At 40.5% G+C, this 15,451-nt stretch overlaps 1 non-coding gene and 1 pseudogene across 1 annotated transcript; both read left to right on the top strand.

Moving 5' to 3' along the window:
* Window positions 1–10,065: 10,065 nt before the first annotated feature.
* LOC119471032 lies at window positions 10,066–10,182 on the top strand. Its single transcript, XR_005200023.1, has one exon. It is a non-coding gene; the product is annotated as a U5 spliceosomal RNA (small nuclear RNA).
* A 3,831-nt stretch (window positions 10,183–14,013) lies between these two features.
* Window positions 14,014–14,358, top strand: LOC108301523 (annotated as a pseudogene).
* The last annotated feature ends 1,093 nt before the right edge of the window (window positions 14,359–15,451 follow it).

Here is a 15,451-nt window from a genome sequence, read left to right on the forward strand (position 1 = left end):
TGGAAGTTGCAGCAAGCTGAGATCATGCCACTGCACTCCAGCCTGAGTAGCAGAGCAAGACTCTGANAAAAAAAAAAAAAAAAAAAAAAAAAAAAAAAAAAAAAAAAAAAAAAAAAAAAAAAAAAAAAAAAAAAATTAATGGTGAAAGTCATGTCATAGTTTTACTTGGCATTTGATTTCTTTGGGATTTGATACTTCAAAGTACTTCTTAGCAATTTGTTTGCCCTCAGGTACATAGTTTAATGAAACACATTGTCCTGGTTAGTTTTTTTAAAATCAGGTCTTAGTGTTTTTCCTGTGCATTTGGTAAACTCTTTATATATCATGTACTGAATTTTTGTTAAACTGGTTACAGGTTTTTTCCTTTTTCTTTTTTACCTTTTAATATAGATCGTTTAAGATGCCCATTTTGTATATTCACAACTGTTGGTTTTTCTCTTTGTGTTTTCTTCCACTGCTTTAACTTTAGGTGGTTCTCTCCGTTCCAAGCATTAAGTTATTTATGTGTCCTTCTAGATTTCTTATGTTCTCATGTTTTTATTTTTAATTCTTTAGTTCACTGAAATTCATTTTGGAGACTAATGAAAATTTGAAGCTTGGGTTTTTAATCGGCTTCCAAATTGTCCCTGCATTATCTATTGAATGGTCCTTCCCCTTGTGATGACTACGGTAGAGTACGTTAAGTTCTATGTGCTCTAGAGCTAGCGTTAGCCTAAGCCTTCTGTTTCATGGATCCACATGTTCATATGTACGGTAGTACCTTACTTTCTAGCATGCTTTTTTGTAGTTTTTCTTCATTTCTCAAGCACTCTCTACCTATCTATATGAGAAGAAGGCAAAGACGAAAACCAGAAAGCCATTTTGGACTACCCAGATGGCAAAATGGCCACCATGAACCCAATGAAAAGAAAATCCTGGGAAGAGTGCCTAGAAGGGGCCAGATTTCAGCAGAGATCTTAGAGATAGGTTGAAATGGAAGCAATGATAACCATCATGGCAGAAAGGAGCAGGTGGGGTTTGTCAGGTCTGGGTGGGGCCAAAGGAACACGTCAGGAAGCAGAGAAGGATTCCAAGAGACACAGAGAAGAATGCGGCATGGCTGTGCCCTCAAGGAGCTCAAAGGCAAGTAAATAAAGATTACAGTAGTACATAACAAGTGTCGTGATAAAGATGTAAGCTTTCTTTGGAAGCTTGGAGGAGGTGCACAGTTTTCTTGCCCAGAGCAGTCCAGAGAGACTTCAGAGAGAAAATGACCTTGAGTTGGGCTGGAAGGATGCATAGTAGATTGCCAGGTGATGATTTGGTGGGGTTGGCAGGTGTGGAGTAAAGTTGTAGGAATTCTGGAAGCAGGACTAGACTGAGGGAAGTTGGGAAGCAAGAAAATGGTTGGTGTTTTGGGAGAAGTGCAAGTAGTTCAGTCCAAGGGGTGCCCAGTGTTTGGGCACAAACCAGGCTGAGAAGCTTGGGCTTAACTGACTGCAATAAAAAGCCACCAGAGAGTTTAAATGAAGCAATGAGGCAATCAGATTTGCTTTCCAAAGGGACCAACCTGGCAGCGGTTAGATTGAATTTAAGAGGAGCAAGATTAGAAATAAGAGGACTGTTTAGGAGGTCACTATAAAAGTCCAAGCTTGAACCAAAGAAATGGGAAGGAGTGGTGGTGAGGGTAACGGGTGAGGGAGACAGACTAGATGCGGAAAGCTTAGGCTCTGGGCTTGGAACTTCTCTTAACAATTGCTCTATCTGCATGGTTTCCAACTATAGGGGTTCCCTGGGTGTTACTCCAGGCTGAAGTGACTTTCCTCTAGAGCACCATTTATTCTTTCATGCTTAGATGGAAGGTAAGACCATGTTAGGACCACTGAAGGCTCCATCTGGTATGGTCTGAAAAAAAAATGGAACAAACCAACATTTATTGAACCTGGTAATATGAACCCGTGTGTGTGTGTGTGTGTGTGTGTGTGTGTGTGTGTGTGTGTGTATTTTTTTTTTTTTTTTTTGACATGGACTCTTGCTCTTGTCACCAAGGCTGGGGCGCAATGGCATGATCTTGGCTCAGTGCACTCTCTGCCTCCCAGGTTCAATCAATTCTCCTGCCTCAGCCTCCTGAGTAGCTGGGATTACGGGCACCTGCTGCCGCACCCAGCTAATTTTTGTGTTTTTGGTAGAGACAGGGTTTTGCCGTGTTGGCCAGGCTGGTCTCAAACTCCTGACATTTTGATCCACCTGCCTCGGCTTCCCACAGTGCTGGGATTACAGGCGTGAGCCACCGTTCCCAGTCCGGAACCCGTATTTTCTTAACCCTCAAAGCAACTCTATAAATAATATAAATTTTCTGCCATTTCATAGATAAGAAAACAGACCCAGGGAGACTAAAAAGTTGCCAAGGTCGCAGTGGCTCATGCCTGTAATCCCAGCACTTTGGGAGGCTGAGGCAGGTAGATCACCTGAGGTCAGAAGTTTGAGACCAGCTTGACCAACATGGAGAAACCCCATCTCTACAAAAAATTAGCTGGACGTGGTGGTGCATGCCTGTAGTCCCAGCTACTTGGGAGGCTGAAGCAAGAGAATTGCTTAAACCTGGGAGGTGGAGGTTACAGTTAGCCGAGATTGTGCCATTATACTCCAGCCTGGGCAACAAGAGCGAAACTTCATCTCAAAAAAGAAAAAGTTGCTCAAGGTATATAGAAATATAATTGATTTTTGTATATTGATCTTGTATTCTACAATCTTGCAAAACTCACTTATGAATTCTAGTACCTTGTTTTGTAAATTTCATTGGCTTTGCTAATAAATGATCATGTTGTCTGCAAATTAAGAGAGTTTTGCTCTTTTTTGTATTTCAATGTGTTTTTCTTTGTTTGCCTCACTACACTAGCTATAAAATACAACGTACAAGGTGCGATGCTGAATAGAAGTTTGAGATTGGGTTTCCTTGTCTTAGTGATGATTGCAGGGGAAACATATCTAGTCTCTCACCAGCAAGTACAACGTGAGCTGGTGATATTTTCTAGATGCCCTTTGTCAGGGTAAGGAAATTCTCTTCTATTCCTCATTCACTGAAAGCACAGTTAGACAGGGCAAATGTAGGATTTGAACTCAGTCTCTAAGGCATGAAAGCCTGGGCAATCAGCCCTTCCAGCAGCGAGAATGAGTGCTCTTTCTTCATCTGTTGGCAGCTCATTTTACAAAAAGCCACTTTCCTGCCCCCCTGAAAATATTTTTTTTTAAACTAGGCAACAGGGAGGAACAGATTTCTCAAAGCCTGTTTCATCAGAAACTTGATGAACGTTCTATGATGCTCTAATGTACAGGTTCTTACTTCTCATCAGCTAGACTCTTCATTAATTTCATGTAAGTGGTGTAATTAAAGTAACTGTTAATTGGAGTATTACTGAGGTGCCATTATGGTATGTGACAAGCTTTAATTAGCGTGTGGTCTGGCACTTGATGTTCTCAACAAATCGCTCAGAAACAGAGATTGTTCTCTCAACAGCAGCATTTGATCTGAACGAAAAGGTAATACAATTTCAAGGCAATGGGGGAAAAGGAGAGAGAGAGAGAAACAACCTCTAGAGCTTTTATCTTTTGAAAGTGAGACTCTTCACTGTCCCAGCCAACAGCACCATCACAGTGAAATGAACAGTACGGAGACCACATGCTGGTCTGTCTCTACCAACCGAAGAATGACGTACAAAGAAACCACCTCTCATTGTTTCAGCATGGACATCTCTTTAGCCAAGGTGGCTGCTCTGTAACCAGGTGACCTCTAAAAGCACACAGTGACCTCACTACTACCTCTGCCTGGAAAGTCTTGGGAAACTCCTATCCCCGCTAGAATGCAGCACACTGGGATCCAGGAGTCACCTTATTCTCTCTTCCTTCCTTCCCTCCCTCCCTCCCTCCTCCCTTCCTTCCTTCCTTCCTTCCTTTCCCTTCCTCCCTCCCTCCCTTCTTTTCTCTTTCTTTCTTTCTCTCTTTCCCTCTCTCCCTCCCTCCTTCCTTCCTTCCTTTTTTCTTTCTTTCTCTCTCTTTACCTCCCTCCCTCCCTCCTTTCTTTCCTCTTTCTTTCTCTCTCTCTCTCTTTCTTTCCTCGACAGAGTCTTGCTCTGTTGCCTAGGCTGGAGTGCAGTGGCGTGATCTCAGCTCACTGCAGCCTCAGCCTCTTAGGTTCAAGCAATTCTTCTGCCTCAGCCTCCCAAGTAGCTGGGACTACAGGCACCCACCACCACGCCAGGCTAATTTTTGTATTTTTTGTAGAGACGGAGTTTCACCAGATTGACTAGGCTGGTCTCGAACTCCTGACCTCATGATCCACCTGCCTCGGCCTCCCAAAGTGCTGGGATTAGAAGCGTAAGCCACTGCTCCTGATCCTCATTTTTTCTTATATCAACACAGTCATCTCTCTGTCTAACAAATATTTTCTGAGCACACACTATGTGTCTAAGGCGCTAAGGCTATTGGAAGATGTAATATGGCCCCATCCTTGAAAGGCTCGCAGGGTTCCATGACTGTGTGTTCATGCAGCAGCAGTGCCTGCTTCCACCAGGCACTCTCGTGGTAGAAACTGCCTATCACTACCCCATGGATGCTGCAGGGATGTCTTATTCTACTTTGTATCCTTGGGTCTCAAACACCTGGTCCAACACCTGAAACATTAATTAACAAGCTGTTAATGTGAATCCTTCCATTTTCATTCATGACATTAAAATGCATAAAGCAGTGGAGTGGAAAAAATATTGTTTTAGAATTAAAATGCTTGCCAGCTGGGTAAATATGAATCGATCAGTTGTGTCTTTTTGAGTCTCAATTTTATTCATCTTCACAATGGAAATTTTAAAAAATCACACAGTTTTGAGATTTACATGAGGCTCAAATGATATACTTTATACAATTACACATGTTTAACTGAAAGGTGCTGATACAATTATTAATAAGTGATTCTATTAGTTATTAATAAAAAATTTTACCCTCATTCAGTTTAAGATTACATCTCAGGCAGAGTGCTGTTGCTCACATTGGCAATCCCAGCACTTTGGGGGCTGAGGCAGGTGGATCACTTGAGGCCAGGAGTTTGAGACCAACCTGGTCAACACAGTGAAACCCCATCTCTACTAAAAATATAAAAATTAGCTGGGTGTGATTGCACACGCCTGTAATCTCAGCTACACGGGAGGCTGAGAAGAGAATCTCTTGAACCTGGGAGGCGGAGGATGCAATGAGCCAAGATGGCGCCACTGCACTCCAGCCTGGGCAACAGAGTGAGACTGTCTCAAAAAAAAAGAAAGATTACAACTCAAACATCCAAAAAACATTATTGCCTCTTCTATACTGAAATTTTTTCTAAGAAATCAATTCCCATAATTCAGGAGTTCTTCTCATAGCTAACAGCCCTATTGGTCAGAAAGAAAGGCTTTAAGATAAATATTTCCTACAAAAAATTCCCTATGGATTTCTGTGAAATGCAAACTCATAGGTTGTGTTTGTTTAGTTGTTTTAATCAACTCAGATCAGCATTTTGATTCAATGCGCATCTATCTATTGCTTCTACTGTAAAACCAATACAAATAGATCACACCCTATTTAACTACCTAGCTTACAAATTTTCAGTTTTAATTTAGTTAAGAAAACATTAACTGAGTTTGTGCCAAGCGTTGCACACTAGGTGCTGAGGGGACAATAGTGAGAGGGGCGTGGCTGGTTTATCAATAAGCCTGCTAAATTGCAAATCCATAGTCAGTGGCCAGAAGTCCTACTTTCATGGTAAAATATTGGGAATGAGCAGTAAGTCAATGGCAACAGAAAATTAGAGAGGCATTTTCCAGATAGGATGCAATCTTAAAGATCCCTTCTCTCACTTAGATTCGCAAATACCCAAGTGTATAATCTTTCACAATCCTTGCAGATCTTGGGGTACTTAGACAATCCGCAGTTAAAGCAATGGAAAAAAAGAGCTGCTTACTCCATTGTTTGGTAGAACACAACTATTCTTTAGAGGTTGATCTTAGAGCACTTGCAAATGGAGAGACTCAGGGCACTCCACAGGGAGCTTGTCAGCACTGACCCTGGGAAGCTATTGGACTGAAAAGGATGAAAAAGTGTTGTCCAAAGAGAGGAAGAGATGAGCCCCAGGGCTGCCAAGTCGCATGACTTGACTGAGCACCATTCACATTATAGACTCCAGGAGACGCCATTCACGCAACATCGACTTTGCACAGGCAGTGATTCTAGTTCTGGATAAGGAGGTTCCCAGTAAAGTTGGGATCAGTATTTAACACCACAGCTATTTCACAGTATATACATATAGTATTAGCAAATCTATACATAATTCAATCTGTAGACTGAACCAAGTAGTTGAGTACAGAGTTAAACCCTCAGACGCCACCAAAGGCAGAAACCTGAATTGGGTAGGCATGTAGGTGGACTTCATGGTTGGGTAGGTCAGTTACTGAGGTCTCATTGAATTGGTGAAACCAGACTTGGGTCAGCCAAGATTTCCCCTGTGAAACCATTAGGAAAACAAGCTTGGTGTCTTCCCGTGTAATTCATGACACTTCTGAATTTGTACGTTAAGAGGTTGCATATTAGAATACTTGGTACTTTGTTCAATAGTTTCCAAAAAAAAAAAAAAAAAAGGCAGCAGCATAGAATTCTTATTAAAGGATTAATGCCAAGACTTTTATTTGTCTACCAAATTATTCTAAGCCAAGACAAGAGAATTCTATAAATACATTTTATTATGGCAGCCTCTCTCTGACTCTCAGAAACTTCTCTCAATGAACATCATTATTCAAGGCTGTAATTGTCAGACTGTGCATGCACAGATAATAGCTCTCCATTCATTGTATAACTCTCGGTGAGGAAACAGTCTCAATTTCTTTCTTAAAAAGCTCTACAAGCTAGAAAAACATGATTGAAGACAGTATCGTTTAAGTTCTCTCTAAAGGGCATGATTTTCCTGAAGCATTTTCCTTAACCTTGTAAGAATCCCGAGTTGCTTCTGCCCAGGTGATTCTTTCAGACCTTTTTTACTAGGCGGGTATTCCAACATTTTACTTTCTATATCAATTGACAAAATAAATATACATATACCCAAAATAAAATTTCAGTTTAGCTGCTATTATCCCATTGAGAAAGGGAGGATTAGACTTTATTGATTCTTTAATAATAAAAAAAAAAAGTTAGACAATGTTTTTAAGATAACAGACAGTGTTGTAGGTGCCAGAGATTCAGCACTGGGTAAAAAGACAAAGTTTCTGTATTTGTGAAATTTACATTCTGGTAGGGAAGGCAGAATGGACAAATAAATATATTTTAATGTGTCAGGTGATGAATAGCTACAGAGAAAAACAGAACAGGTGAGGTAATATGACAGAATGCTTTTAAAAGCATGTTTTCAGTCTTTGAGGCTTCGTGAGGTATGGGCTCATAATTAAGAAGATCCTCTGGCTGCCATAAGGAGAATGGATTGGAAGGAGCCAGCATGACTGAAGGAGGTGGAGGTTTCAGGAGTCTGTTGTAATTGCACAGACAATTAGTTACTGGAGGATGTTTGCCACCAAGATGGTGCCAGTGCTGAAAAAGGAAGACATCAGGAGCTCTAAGAAAGATGACGGGAATCCCCAGGAGGACATGGAGAGCAACCAGCCCAGATTGTGGCAAGTCAGCTGTTCTGGGGAAGGGCTACTTCATAGGGATGAACAACTTGAGAGAGATTTAGACAATCAGCAAGGAGTTTGGGGTTAAATTGGTGATCAACACATGAAAACTAAGCCAATGGGACAATTAAACAATATTAGATGAGAAAGGAAAAGTATTAAAAGGTTACAACATGGCTCCATTGTGCAGTTTCCATATAATCCCAATAATGTAAATTGAATATTGAGGTAGGCAAAATTGTAGCATAACTATATTGGAAAGATGGGGGGTGAAAAGAGTATGTGTGTCCACAGGAAAGAATTAAACCCTCATCCTCCCTGGTGGGAAGTCAGAGGGTAATGCCAAAATAAAATTCACCAAAGAGCATGTCATCTAGGCTCAAGGAAGTGAATTTAAAAACAAAAAAAGCTGAAAGAGGTACCTCCAAGTGCTCTGAGAGTAATGTCTGCTTTTCTTATCTTTTTAAAATAACACAGTTGTAGAGTTGTTTGATTCTTAAATATTGTGATTGTATGTATAACTTTAATAAAAATAAAAACAAACAATAACAAAAAAATTTTTTTAATGAAAGCACATAGAGAAAATATTTGCAGTGGATATAGTTAAGGAAATCTTATATTTAGCCTATATGAAAAAGTTTACAACTCAATAAGAAGACAACCAACCGAATTTTAAAACTGGCAAAAGATTTAACAGATGCTTTAAAAAGAAGTTATGTGAATGGCCAATGAACACTTAAAAAGATGTTCAACATCTTTAGTCATGGGGAAATGTAAATTAAAATTAAAATGAAATACTACTACAGACCAAGTGGAATGGTAAAAAGTTTTTAAAAAGACTTACAATACCAAGCGTTGGCAAGGATGTGAAGTAACAGATTTCTATATATTGCTGGTGAGAGTGTAAAATGGGACAAACACTTTGAAAAGTAGTTTGGCTTTATACAATTTAACATAAACTTTCCTTATCACTCCTCAATTCCACTCCTAAGTAATTACCCAGAAAGAATTAAAACACAGGTTGGACATGGTGGCTTACGCCTATAATCCCACCACTTTGGGAGGCCAAGGCGGGCGGATCACAAGGTCAGGCGGGCGGATCACAAGGTCAAGAGATCGAGACCATCCTGGCCAACATGGTGAAATCCAGTCTCTACTAAAAATACAAAAATTAGCTAGACGTGGTGTGCGTGCCTATAGTCCCAGTTATTCGGGAAGCTGAGGCAGGAAAATCTCTTGAACCCAGGAGGTAGAAGTTGCAGTGAGCCAAGATCGCGTGACTGCACTCCAGCCTGGGCAACAGAGCAAGATGCCATCTCCATCTCAAAAAAATTAAAAAAAAAAAAAAAAGAGTAAAAACACACATCCCCAGAAAATATTTGTGTGCTATATTCACAGTAGCTTTATCCATAATAATTAAAACCTGTGGGAAAAGCTCATGAATGTCTACCAGTAAGTAAGTGGATAAACAAATTGTGTTATATTCAGACAATCAAAAGAACAACCAATGATACTTAAAACAACATGAGTAAATCTTGAAATTATTATGCTGAGAAGCCAGACACAGAAGAGTGTATACTGTATGATATGTGTCTGAAGTTCTAGAGCAGACAAAACCAATATATACTGATAGAAACCAGATCCATGGTGACTTGGGGAGAGAGTGAGAGGGTGCCCTGGCTGGTACTGACTACAAATAGAAATAAAGGATGGATATACATTGTAGGTTTTATACTCCATATAAAACAGGATGTACTCTATATAAGTAAATGGCCATAGACATGTGTATGCCCATTACATATACATTTATAGAGTAGATGAAGTATAGATGGATACTCCATCTCATATATGGATATACAGTTGACCCTTCAACTGTGTGGGTCCACTTATACACAGATTTTTTCTGCCTCTGCCAACCCTAAACAGCAAGATCATCCCTTCCTCTTCCTCTTCCTCTTCCTCTTCAGCCTACTCAAGATGAAGACAATGATGAAGATTTTTGTGATGATCCACTTCCAATGAATGATAGTAAATATACTTCCTCTTCCTTATGGTTTTCTTAATAACATTTTCCTTTCTCTAGCTTACTTTAATGTTAGATTACAGTATATAATACATACAACATGCAAAATTTGTGTTAATTGTTTATGCTATTGGTAAGGCTTCTGGTCAACAGTAGGCTACTAGCATGTAAGTTTGGGAGAAGACAAAGTTACATATGGGTTTTCAACCTCATTGAGGGGTTGGCACCTCTGACCCCCATGTTGTTCAGGGGTCAGTTGTACTCTATATTTTAATTGGGACGACGGTTACAGATGTGTATGTATTTGTCAAAACTGACCAAATTGTTCACTTAAAATATATGCATTTTATTGCCTGCAAGTTATACTGTAATGAAAGTAAAACAATGCTCTAGTTTTTCTTCAGATCATATAAATCTTTTGCCTTTTACTAAAGATTTCCATGGAGATGAACACCTCAGAGTTTTTAAACTAATTTTTTGAGGTCTTGCCTTAGCAGGGCTAACCACTGAAAAAAAGTCAAACAAATTTTTGAAAGAAGTGAGTTAAAATTGAAGTTAAAAACTGAGTAGGTGGGCCCGGTGCAGTGGCTCACACCTGTAATCCCAACCCTTTGAGAAGCCAAGGAGGGTGGATCACTTGAGGTCAGGAGTTCAAGACCAGCCTGGCCAACATGCTGAAACACCATCTCTACTAAAAACACAAAAATTAGCTGGGCGTGGTGGCTCACATTTGCAAATCCAGCAATTCAGAATCTCCTGAACCTGGGAGGCAGAGGTTGCAGTGAGCCAGGATTGCGTTATTGCAATCAAAATAAATAAATAAATAGAAAGAAAAAGAAAAAGAAAAGAAAATTAGCCAGGCATAGTCCCAGCTACCAGGAAGGTTGAGGCAAGAGAATTGCTTGAACCCAGGAGGTGGATGTTGCAGTGAGCTGAGACCCTGTCTCAAAATACAAACACACACACACACACACATACACACACACACAACCTGAATAGGTGGGTTTAAATGAAGATTAAATCAAATGGAAAATAGGTAAATTGGAATATCAAGAAATGATCTAGAGTGCAGAGTAGAAATAAAGAAGGAAAGGCTAAAAGACATGACAAAGAGGGGGAGAGGAACTAACATATTCAGACTGGAATTCCATTAGGGAAGGAGTGAGAAATTTTCTCTGGTACTGTAATGGTGAATGGAAGTTATTCTACACTTAAAACCCACAGAATGTATAACACAGAGAGTGAACCCGAATGTCAAACATGAGCTTTGGTTGATAATGTGTCCATGTTGGTTCATTAACTGTAGAATGCACCACACTCACTGGAATGTTGATGGTGGGAAGGTTGTGTATATGTGGTCAGTGAGGAGTATGTGGGAACTCTCTATATTTTCCATTTAATTTTGCTCTGAATAAAAAACTGCTCTAAAAAATAAAGTCAAGTTTAAAAAAATCAGGGGGGCAGGACTTACTATGTTTGAAAATAAAAATGTTTCTCATTCCAGTCTCTTTCTATTATAAGTGATATAAATGATTCTCTAATTAAGAATGATTTTCAGATCAAATCCAGAGCACTGTCACAAGAACATGGTCTAAAATTGAAGCAAAGGATTTGACTCCAAAATCTCTGTTAAAATCTCAGTTGATTTAAGTTGATTCCCCATAGACCCTTTCAAACACATCAAAGGCCCTTTTAAGGGTCTTCATACTGTGCCTTACCAGCCTTCTCTGTTAAACAATTGGGCTTCTGCAAATTTCACAAGGAGGTCAAAGTAGAGAAAAGATGATCTTTATGAAATCTGTGGGTATGGCTTTTGTCTAAGAGAGTGAATTTATCAATTGATTCATAAGAAGTCCACAAAGTTTTAAAGGAATTTCATCAGTTTGGACTGAAAGAAAGAGACAGTACAAAATAAAAAGGAATCTTTGAACTTCTGAACTTCCATTCTTAGAAAACAGGCAGAGAAAACCACCCAACATTAGCATCTGTTTGCTGGCCCTTAGCCATCCTAGCTGTTCTTTCCTGAGCTGCCTCTGATGACACCACCTGGAGCAGAGGCACACTGTCCTCTCAGGCATCTATCCACACTGCAGACCTGTGTGCAAAATAGATGAGTGTTTTAAGCCACTAGGTTTAGGGGTAGTTTGTTATTCAGTAATAGAAAACTAATTGGGGCAAGACACAGTGGCTCATGCCTGCAATCCTAGCACTTTGGGAGACCAGAGTGGGCGGAGCACATGAGCTTAGGAGTTCAATCAAAACCATCCTGGCCAACATGACGAAACCCTGCCTCTACAGAAAATGCAAAAATTAGCTGGGTGTGGTGGTGGATGCTTGTAATCCTGACTACTCGGGAGGCTGGGGCATGAGAATTGCTTGAACCCAGGAGGCAGGGGTTGCAGTGAGCTGAGATCATGCCAGTGCACTCCAGCCTGGGCCACAGAGCAAGATTCCATTTCAAAAAACAAAAAATTGATATTGGTTTTCCAGAATTGATTAAAGATACCAATCCAGAAGATTCCAGAATTCCAATGAATCCCGAGCAGGAAAGCTAAAGGAAATAAATAACAAAATACGTGATAATAAAACTAGAGAACATCAAAGAAAAAGAGGTCTTAAACACAGTCAGGAAAAACTGTTACCAATGGTTAAACCTTGAGACAAGTGTTGTCATGTTCACTTTTCTGTTCTTTTAACTGTTTTTAGTGTTTGAAAATGTTCATAGATGCATACAGCTAAAATGTTGTAGTAGGTGAACCAAAAATAAAAGAGATCACTTCAAAAGAGAGAAAACAAAATTAGCACCTGACCTCACAACAGCAACAATGAAAGCCAAAGCACAGGGGAATAAAATTGTACTAAGATAAAAGAATTAATGTGTTAAGAAGGCTACATAAATAAAAATGAAATGGGTGAATGTCTTTATAGCTTCTGGGTAGGGAATGATTTCTCAATGAGATTTTAAAAAGCATTATCTGTAATAAAAAAGATAAATATGAAAATATTAAAACACTTCAGTTCAAAAGGCATCATTAATAGGAAAATACCCTGCCTGGGCAGCATGGTGAAACCATGTCTCCATAAAAAATACAAAATAAATAGCTGGTCATGGTGGCTACAGGGCTCACCCATAGTCCCAGCTACCTGGAGGCTGAGATGGGAGGATCACCTGAGTCTGAGGAGGTTGGGGCTGCAGTATACCATGATCATGCCACTGCGCTCCAGCCTGGGCAACAGAGTGAGATTGTGTCAAAAAAAAAAAAAAATGGAAAATATAAGCCAAGAAATACGAGAGAATTGCAGCATATATAACCAACAAAGGGCTTTTATTCAAAATATTTAAAAGAAAAGAACTTCATATCAGTAAGATAGCCAAGAAAGTGTATTGGTCCATTTTCATACTGCTATAAAGAACTGCCTGTGACGGAGTAATTTATAAAGGAAAGAGGTTTAATTGACTCACAGTTCAGCATGGCCGCGGACACCTCATGAAACTTACAATCATGACGGAAGGTGAAGGGGAAGTAAGGCACCTTCTTCACAAGGTGGCAGGAAGGGGAAGTGCCGAGTGAAGGGGGAAGCCCCTTATAAAAACATCAGCTAGGCCGGGCGCAGTGGCTCACTCCTGTAATCCTAGGAGCAGAGGTTGCAGTGAGCAGAGATTGCACCACTGTACTCCAGCCTGGCGACAGAGCAAGACTCCATCTAAAAAAAAAAAAAAAAAAAATCAGATCTTGTGAAAACTTACTACCAAGAGAACAGCATGGGGGAAACTGCCACCATGAATCAATTACCTCCACCTAGTCTCTCCCTTGCATGTGGGGAGTATAGGGATTATAATTCAAAATGAGACTGGGTGAGGACACAAAGCCTAACCATGTCAACTAGTTAAAAAAAAAAAAATGGGCAAAGACTGTGACAGATATTACCGAGGAGGAAAAACACAAATGTAGAGGTTTTCGATCTTACTCATCATCAAGATTTTACACCCATGATGACATACTGTATTCTCATTAAATTGGAAAAAAAAAAAAGGCTGACAAGAACAAGTATTAGGGCATGCAGCAAGAGGTGCACTTACACACTGCTTTTGGAAAACAATTGGGCATTATCAACGACAGCTGAAAACACACATCTTGTATAAGACCCTGCAATTCCATTCCTGGATGTATACTCTAAAAAAACATTCTTGCCTTTCCTCAGCTGCCATCAAGGTGCGCAGTCCTTCCGAAGAAGCTAAGGCCTTGTTAGGGTGAGGTCCTCACTTCATCCGGCGTCTAGCAATGCATCTGGCAGGACCAGCCGCATGCCTTCCTGTGACGTGGCATCCATCTCCGACTCGCCTGCATCTACTCGACCCTCATTCCGCACGACGATGAGGTGACTGTCACGGAGGATAAGATCAATGCCCTCATTAAAGCAGCTGGTATCATGTTGAACCTTTTTGGCCTGGTTTGTTTGCAAAGGCCCTGGCCAGCGTCAACACCGGGAGCCTCATCTACAGTGCTCCCAGCAGCTGGTGCTGCACCCGCAGGAGGTCCTGCCTCTCCACTGCTGCTGCTCCAGCTGAGAAAGTGAAAGCAAAGACAGAAGAATCCGAGGAGTCTGATGATGACATGGGCTTTGGTCTTCTTGACTAAACCTCTTTGATAACATGTTCAATAAAAAGCTGAACTTAAAAAAATTAATTAAATGGAAAAAATTTACAAAAACTCTTGCGTATATACTCAAGACCCTGCGTAAGAGTGTTCATAGGTACATTGTTTGTAATTTAAAAACTAAGAACAAAAATTTCCATAAACAGTGGAATGAATTAACGATGTCAGACATTCATACAATGCACTTCCATGTAACAATGAAAATTAATGAAATCCTGTGAAATGCAACAGAACAGATGAATTTTCAAACCATACTGAGTGAAAAAAAAGACTTGAAGTGCACAGATAGCATGATTCCATTAATACAGTGTTCAGTCAGGCAAACAAAACTACATTGTGTCCACACACACACACACACACACACACACACACACACACACACACACGGTAAAACTATAAAGAAACAAGAACTGTTTGCCATAAAATTATGGATGTGGTTACTTTTAGGAGATAGGGAAGGGGGTGTGACCAGGGAGAGAACGCCCGGGGGCTGCGGGGGCAATGCCAATGTTTTAGCTCTTGTCTGGGTGATGCGCACACAGGTGCTCCCTCTAGATGTATTTATTTTGCTCTACACTGACACACTGTGTTCTTCTGTATGTGTTTGCTATATTCCACAATTTAAACCAAAGTTGAGAAGTTTGTGTGGTTTTTCTCAGGGTCAAGGCGCTAGTTCCTCACACATTCAGACAGGGCAGTCTGTCACCAAGACCCCATGTGGCCCGTACTGCAGGCTCTCCCAGCGAAAGCCTGTGTTGTTCTGCCCACTCCTCTTTCTGCCCTCCTGCCCAGGGCCCTTCGTCTAGGTGTCACCTCTCCTTCTGTTATCTGGAAAGATGATGTGTAAGAGCCTAGTTTGGAAGTCATAAAAAAAGAAGCAGATATGGTTTCCTTCTCTTTAGCTATTGCTGTGAAAACCCTCATCTGGAGATGTCTGGATGCTTGTGCTAAAAGGAGAAGGCCAGGTCGTGTGGGAGATGGCAAAAATGAAAAGCTCCAAGAACACTGCTTCAGGGTTTCATCTCATCACATATGTGTCTGCCCAGTAAAGGAATCCATTTCCATTGGAACGTCAATCTGGAAGTAACTTATTCAGCCATCGGGACCTGGGG

The sequence above is a fragment of the Cebus imitator genome, unplaced genomic scaffold (genome assembly GCF_001604975.1).
Source record: "Cebus imitator isolate Cc_AM_T3 unplaced genomic scaffold, Cebus_imitator-1.0 Scaffold1, whole genome shotgun sequence".
In the NCBI taxonomy this organism is placed as follows: Eukaryota; Metazoa; Chordata; class Mammalia; order Primates; family Cebidae; genus Cebus; species Cebus imitator.